General features: G+C 42.8%; 1 pseudogene; it reads right to left on the minus strand.

The window, feature by feature from the left end:
- Positions 1 to 3812, minus strand: part of LOC139706929 (ruvB-like 1) — a 38377-nt pseudogene extending 34565 nt beyond the window's left edge.
- Between the last annotated feature and the right edge of the window lie 3276 nt (positions 3813 to 7088).

Below are 7088 nucleotides of genomic sequence, written 5' to 3' on the forward strand. Positions count from 1 at the left end.
ACCTCTGATACTTCCTAGAGTCCCTACGACAGGACCAATGGCTGATACCAAGGATCTCCTCTGCCCAGGACTGATTTGATGCCATCGATCACTTGTGGTTTCAAGGAACTTTTATGGACTTTACCCCTGCCAAAATAACTGTTTATAGCCACTGGGTGTTATTTCTGGCTGCTTGGTGTTCCCAGACCTGTCCCTGAACATTCCTCCACTTTCCCCCCTAGGTCCTACGCTGCCCACCATTAAGCAGGATGTAGCCAGAGGATTTTATGATTTCCCCATATCACTTAGAAAAAAAAAATGGGAGGAATGTTAGGTTCAGGACAGGCTGAACCCAGTTGTATGTAGGACAGGCTGAACGGATGTTAGCTGCAGGATAACACATGCCCCCCCCCCCCCATTTTTATCACCTGTTTACATCAAGTCTGAGCACTCGACCCCCACCCATCTGGTGCAACAGAAACCCACATCTGACCCCTGCCCCATATGCCTGAAGGCAGAAGAGGATACCCTTAGCAACTACTGTGTAATCCAATCATTGTCCACCAACAAGGCAGCTTGCAGACCCAGAGACCCCATTAGAATTTGGCTTTAAAAACTCCCTCCTGCTGGTGCCTCCATCTCTTGTTCTCTCTTTCTCAATCTCTTGCTTCACTCTCCATTGCTCTCTCTTTCTTCACTCTCTCTTTCTCTCTCCTCCTCTTTTGCACTGCTGCAATAAAGATCTCTTGGTCACTCCGAGTGTTGTGGTCACTTTCCTTTCACTTCCACCCCTAAACTATCATTTGGCCCTGTGTGAGAGAGCAGAGGTGGGCTTAGAGTGATCTTTGTACTCCAGAAGTGGTGTCACTCACCCAAGGAAAGTGAAATACTGGAGCCCAAGCCTTGCCTCAGGCAAAGGAACGTTTAGATAACCCTTGAAGCATGGGATTCCAGTCTGGAACAGTTGGTTGTCAACCCCAGAACCAAGGCTCCTCTCTTTGGTATTGAATGTTTATCAAGCCCACTTTGCTACTGAGCAGTGAGGTTTGTACACATCAGAACCTGCCTACACACATAAGTGAAAGTGGGTGTGATACTTGCACTTACATGTAGAAGAGAAATAAAGGGAGGACAATATATGACATGCATTGCAGTCTCACTTATAACCAGAAACTTCAGCTGTAGTGAAAGACAGCATGCGCTCCAGTGCTTGCACCTGCTGCTAGTGAAGACTTTTGAGTTGGTTAAAAAAAGAAAGAAAGAAAAAGTACTAGGATCTAGTTCAAACAAGAAAATCCAAGAGGGAGATGAAGATGGAAACTAGTGTTGGGACACTTAGTGTTGGGACAACCTTATTTAAACTAATAAAAAGTAGAGGCTAGATTGAACTAGGGATGACATGCCAAGGTCAATTACAGGCTGCCTCAGTCTACCCACAGGTTGTACTATGACCCTTCCATGAATCCCTTCAGTTGCCAGTAATAACAAGTAAAATATTAGCAAGATTGTAATTTTTAGATTCATTGGGATGTTATTTGTGTGCCATCTCATACTGTTAGCATATATACTAGTCTATGTTTACTCACTATAATTTTAAATTTATGTTGAGTTAATGTGTAGTGTGAAAAAATGAGCACTAATTTTCATAAAGTTTCCTTATTCTCCTGAAGCACCCCTTACTTTGTCTTACATAATTAGAGGCAAGGGGTAGAGTTTCCTATAAAAAACTTTTAAATATTGTGTCTTAAAATAATTGTCATTTAAAGTGGGCTTGATTAAACCATTTTAAGATCAAAATTCTTGTGACCAGATGAATCTTGATGATACAGATCCATCCCACCCAAGCATTGTGTGAAGCCTAGATCCTGGCACCCAAACACTAAATTGGTGTCCCTCAATATATTTGATAACTAAAAAATTTTCCTTAAGGACTGTTCTGCCTCTTTGAGAATACTATTGAGAACATATCCATTACCTAATTTATTTTAACAAGAAAGTGATGACAAACAACTTCTTTCTGGGAAAATTATTTTTTCTGATGTGTCTGACATATAAAAAAGGCTATGATCTTGTTTAGTGACACCTTTGTCAATTATTCTAGAATCTTGGTAGACAAGGTTATGTTTGTCTGTGTTTAATGGGAATTCACATTAGAAATGTTGACATCTAAACACTAATATCATTTTAGCAGTTTGATGTGAGAACAGAGTTGGGAAGTGACAGCCGTGTGTACGATAGTAGTTCTGAGTTGAGTAGAATATACATTCATGTCATCACTTTGGCGGGGTGGGTTACTTACTAGGGGTTGAACCCAGAGCCACTCTACCACTGAGTTCCAGCCCTTTCTCCTCTTCTTGAAATGGCAGTCTGAAACTTGGGATCTTCCTGCTTCAGCCTCCCAAATTCTTGGGATTAACAAAAAAGCAGCACCATGCCCAGCTGTAATCACTTTTAAAATAACCCTTTCTACTTACTGGTGTTCATATTAGCAAATTTGGAAAATGCAAATAGATGTACATACACCAGATCTCATGGTATGACTCATTACAAATTATCTTTTCATTTGAAACACTGCTAGTTATGATAGAGAAAAATTAAAATAGCATTTAGCTCAAGCTAGCTACAATGTAACAAAAATTTCTTCAACTTGTTTAACTTTAAAAAGGATGTTTATTTTGACTTTTTAAAAATCTTGTAAAGTGTTTGTTGCTTATTAGTATTGAAAGGTGCTGTGGAAACATGTAAGTAAAGACTTCTCAGAAGAGAATATATTTTCAATTGTGTAGAGATGTATTGAATCTCTTTGACCTGAGAAGCCAGCCAAATTGAAAATAATTACTTTTTTTTTATTTTGAGCAAGTAAAATTTCCCAGAGTAAAAGAGGTCAGTACTGTTAAAAACACTGTTAAAAATCATTACTTTTTTTTTCATATTCACATGTTCCTATGTAAACTAAATAAATAACGAGTTACAAAGATATTGAAAATGTTCCAGTTTCTAAGCATGGAGGAAATGTCATCAAATGGACAAAACATGCATGCCTTTTTGGAGTTTTACATTTGAGAGACATAAGAGTTAATTGGAAGAAAAACAAATAATTTACCATACAATTCTGTGGTTTATAATTAAGGCATTTCATTGATTTTTTAAGATGCACATCTGAGATGGATGAAATCTTAAAATTGGCATGTTGTAACCACATGGAAATTTTTCTTTTGAGTTGAACATAGAATAAGAATGTTCTAAGTGTCTTAAAGGTGATGGCATCTCAGAGAGAATGAAACAGGAAATATATAAATATGTCGGCACATTGGTTAATTTTTAGCATCCAAAACTATTCAAAGGTGACTTGTAAAAAAAGTTACAGATTTCTATATCCTTCTTTTTTTTGGAGGGGGGTGAGTACCAGTGATTGAAATCAGGAGCACTCAGCCACAGAGCCACATCCCCAGCCCTATTTTATATTTTATTTAGAGACAGGGTCTCACTGAGTTGCTTAGTGCCTCACCATCCCTGAGGCTGGCTTTGAATTTGAGAGAGTCTTGTCTCAGCCTCCAGAGCTGCTGAGATTACGGGCATGTGCCACCACATTTCACTTCTAAATCTTTCTGTCTAAACTAGAATCTTTTTTTTTTTTTTTTGCAAAGGTCAAGAATGTTTTATTGTGGCTTGGGTGGGGAGGGGAGCGCTGCCCTACCCTGCACCCTGAGCAATTGTTGCGAGCCCAGAGGTGGCAAGAGGGAGGGGGCCAGGCCTGGAGGCTGAATCCAGCTAGCCAACCAGGGCCCTGCCCATTGGCTGCCGGGTGGGGCGATAACCATGGCGACGGCCATCGCTAAGGGCCAGAGCCAATCAGGGCATCACCCGGGCTGTTTCAAAAATCTCCCTGCAGCGCTTGGGGGAGGGGAGGCCAGAGCTGCGCATGGGGGAGGTGAGGTCAGAGAGGCGCGTGGGGGAGGGGAGGGGAGGTCGTGGCCCAGCAGGGAAGGTCCCCCTCCACGTTGTCTCGTGTGGGGCCTGGGCGCTCACTTGCAGCCCTTGGGCACCTTGGGGACACTGGGCTTGTCTGCCTTCTTCAACTTCTTGCTCCCAGCCGCTACCTTCTTGGCCTTGCTGCTGCTGCTGCTGCTGCTGCCCTTGTCCTCTGTGGCAGCGGCCTTCCGGGGTGCGTGCTTGTTGGCTGTGGCACCCTTGGTGGGCCAGGGGTGCTGCCTGCTTCTTGGGTTTGTGCACTGTTAGCTGGCCGTCAGCTTTTGGCAATTGAGCTTGAAGGAGCCGGTGGCGCCTGTGCCCTTGACCTGCAGTAGCAAGTCACTCTGCACCAGCGTGCACCAAGTACTTGAGGTAGGTGCAGCTGTTCTGCTGGTTGAACCCCGCCACCTTCCTGGCCTCTGCATAGATGCCCACCAGCGACAAGCTTCTGCTTGCTCAGCCTGCGCACGTCTCCACCACTAGCTGGCTGTACTTGACCGGCTGGTTCTTCTTGCCGCTGCTTTTATGCTTGGGGCCACTGAAGCCAGATTTAAAGTTAGGTAGTCAGTGTAGTTAGATAAATTGGGTCTAATATCGAGTGAAATCTAAAATGGAGGCCGTGCGGAGAATGACTCAGGGAAAACACAGGACAACTCATGGAATGTTAATGAAGTCCGAAAAGGCCCTAGGCCAAAGTCCACCTCAAAGAAATGTTAATGAACAGCCCCCAGCAAAAAGGTGCTGACTCAGAAGTCCTTCCTGACCAGATTACTTCTTTGGCCCACCTGTGTCCCACCCCTCGGGCCTTCCCACCTACATTCCATCACTGAAAGAACTATAAAAAGGGGAGACAACATCCCTTCCACGGATTCCACCTCTTGGGTCCCCTTCTTCCTCCGGGAGAAGTCTTTTCTGCTGTCCTTTAATAAACTTCTAATTTCTACTCTGACCTTGCCTCGGCGTGCTTCTTTGGTGTTATTCTTCAACATTGGGGAAGCAAGGACTCGTCACCGGTCAACAGCGGTAACACCACCACGGCCCTTGTCGCTGCCCCCCCACACACACCTCGCTGCCCTCCCCATGGCCCCCTTGGCGCCCAGGAGCTGCAGGGCCTCCTCCAGCTCCACCAACGTGGTGGCCAGCGGGTTGGTGGCAGGCAGTGCCAGGAAGAGGAAAGTGGGGGGGGGCGCTCAAGGCGCGGGTCCTGGGGCTGGGCGGCAGGGCTGGGGACAGATGGACGAGCCCCATCGGGGAGCCAGGGTGGTTGTCTGGGGCAGCTCTGGGGCTCAGGGAGGGCTCAAGCTCGGTCCGAATCTCGCGGCTGCTGTGGCGCCACTGCTCCAAAGCTGCCCGCCTTCTGGATGTGTGTGATGCGCTCTGCTAAGCTACAATGTTTTATTCAGAAGATTCCTGTACAGATCTTTCTCCTTGTGTAAAACAAATGGAAGACCAGTGTTCATCAACATGAGGACAATTTTTTGAAAAGGGTTTGAGGGAAACAAACTTCTTGGTGCTTTTCCATGAAAGCACATGGTGGGCAGTTAATGCATTTGAGGTTAAGTTGTTCACACAACACAGGCAGAATTTATGGAATATGGATTATTTTTGTTTCTTAGCCCAATTTCTGAAAGTTTGTAGGTCCACTTATAAGTTTTTTCAAGTGAGACATCCTTAAGTTGAATTTCAATGATTCATAGTTGTTATTGTTTTTATAAGAATGTATTTGAAAACATTTATTTTCTGTGTACAGTTTATGTAGGAAACTAGCTCCATGATATCTCTTGGCTAGGAAGCCTGTATAAGGACTTTTTCCATCTGATACTGAGGACAGGTTTCATGGGAAACTCAACCATATGAAGGTTACATACCTTTTTCCCCCAGGAGGACTTCAGCTATGCTTATCCAAGTGTGGTCCTATGTCCTGGAGCTTGTTTGAAATGCAGACTGGTGGCGTATCTGAACCTGTGGGAAGAACCAGACAAGATATGTGACTCTCAGACTTGAGGGTATTACCAGGATTGCTGGACTAGTACAAAGTTTCTGATTCAGTAGTCTGGGTGGGAGCCTGAGAATTTTAATTTTAACAAGTTATCACATGCTGCTGATGTTGCTGGTACAGGGACCATACTTGGAGAACCATTATATTAGAGTGTCCTCATTGTACATTTTTCTCCCCTTTCCAAATTTCTTACTCATTTAAATAGCTTTTTAAAAACAGATTTTCATATTCTTTAACTTGATTGAAGGGGGAAAAAGCATTTTTTTTTTTTTGTAATGACCACACCAAGATTGCTTTTCAGCATCTAATTTCAGAGCAAAAAATCTCTTTAAACCTTAGTTTTAAATCTTATCTATGGGTGTCTCTTTCTCTTCTTTCTGTAATATTCTTTTTAATGTTTAAAAATTCTTTTAATGTAGATAACATGTTCTTATGGTTCAAAAGTTAAAATGACACAGGCGTGCTTCGGAAAATGTGATTTCCAACTGCTTTGCCCCCCCCCTTCACCCCTCTTTTTTAGATAACTACCTTTAATTTATTTCCCATAGATGTCAATTGTTTCCTTTTATAGTAGGAGAAATGCCAGTGTACTATATTCTTTTTATATAAAATGTGGTATACTATTTAAGTAATTCTATCCTATTGTTTTTTCTTTATATGCTCTTTAGATGTTATCCTATTAGTATTTATTTAGAATGAATATAATATTTGATTATAGAAAACACTTAAAAAAACAGCTGTGTTTAAACAGTGTCTATTAAGTGCCTTGTTTACTTATCCAGCCCCCCCCCCCCCCCCCCCCCGTAGTGTTTGGGTTGTTTCTAGGTTTATCACAGACCATACTATGGTGAACCAGCTTGTATACATATCATTTTATACATGTGCAAGTACATCTGTGGGATACATTCCTAGAAGTGGGATCACCGTGCCAGTGGGCATTGCATTTATAATTTAGTTAAATGCTTCCTTTCTTAGGTGTTGCACCATTTTAAACTCCCACAAGTACAGTTGCTCCTCATTATTCATAGAGGATTGATTTGAGGACCCCTTTGTGGATGCTGAAATACAAGGATGCTTAAGTCTTTTATATAAAAAGCATAGCATTTGCATATAACCTATGCACTTTCTCCACATACTT

Source organism: Marmota flaviventris, chromosome 9, assembly GCF_047511675.1.
Source record: "Marmota flaviventris isolate mMarFla1 chromosome 9, mMarFla1.hap1, whole genome shotgun sequence".
Taxonomy (NCBI): domain Eukaryota; kingdom Metazoa; phylum Chordata; class Mammalia; order Rodentia; family Sciuridae; genus Marmota; species Marmota flaviventris.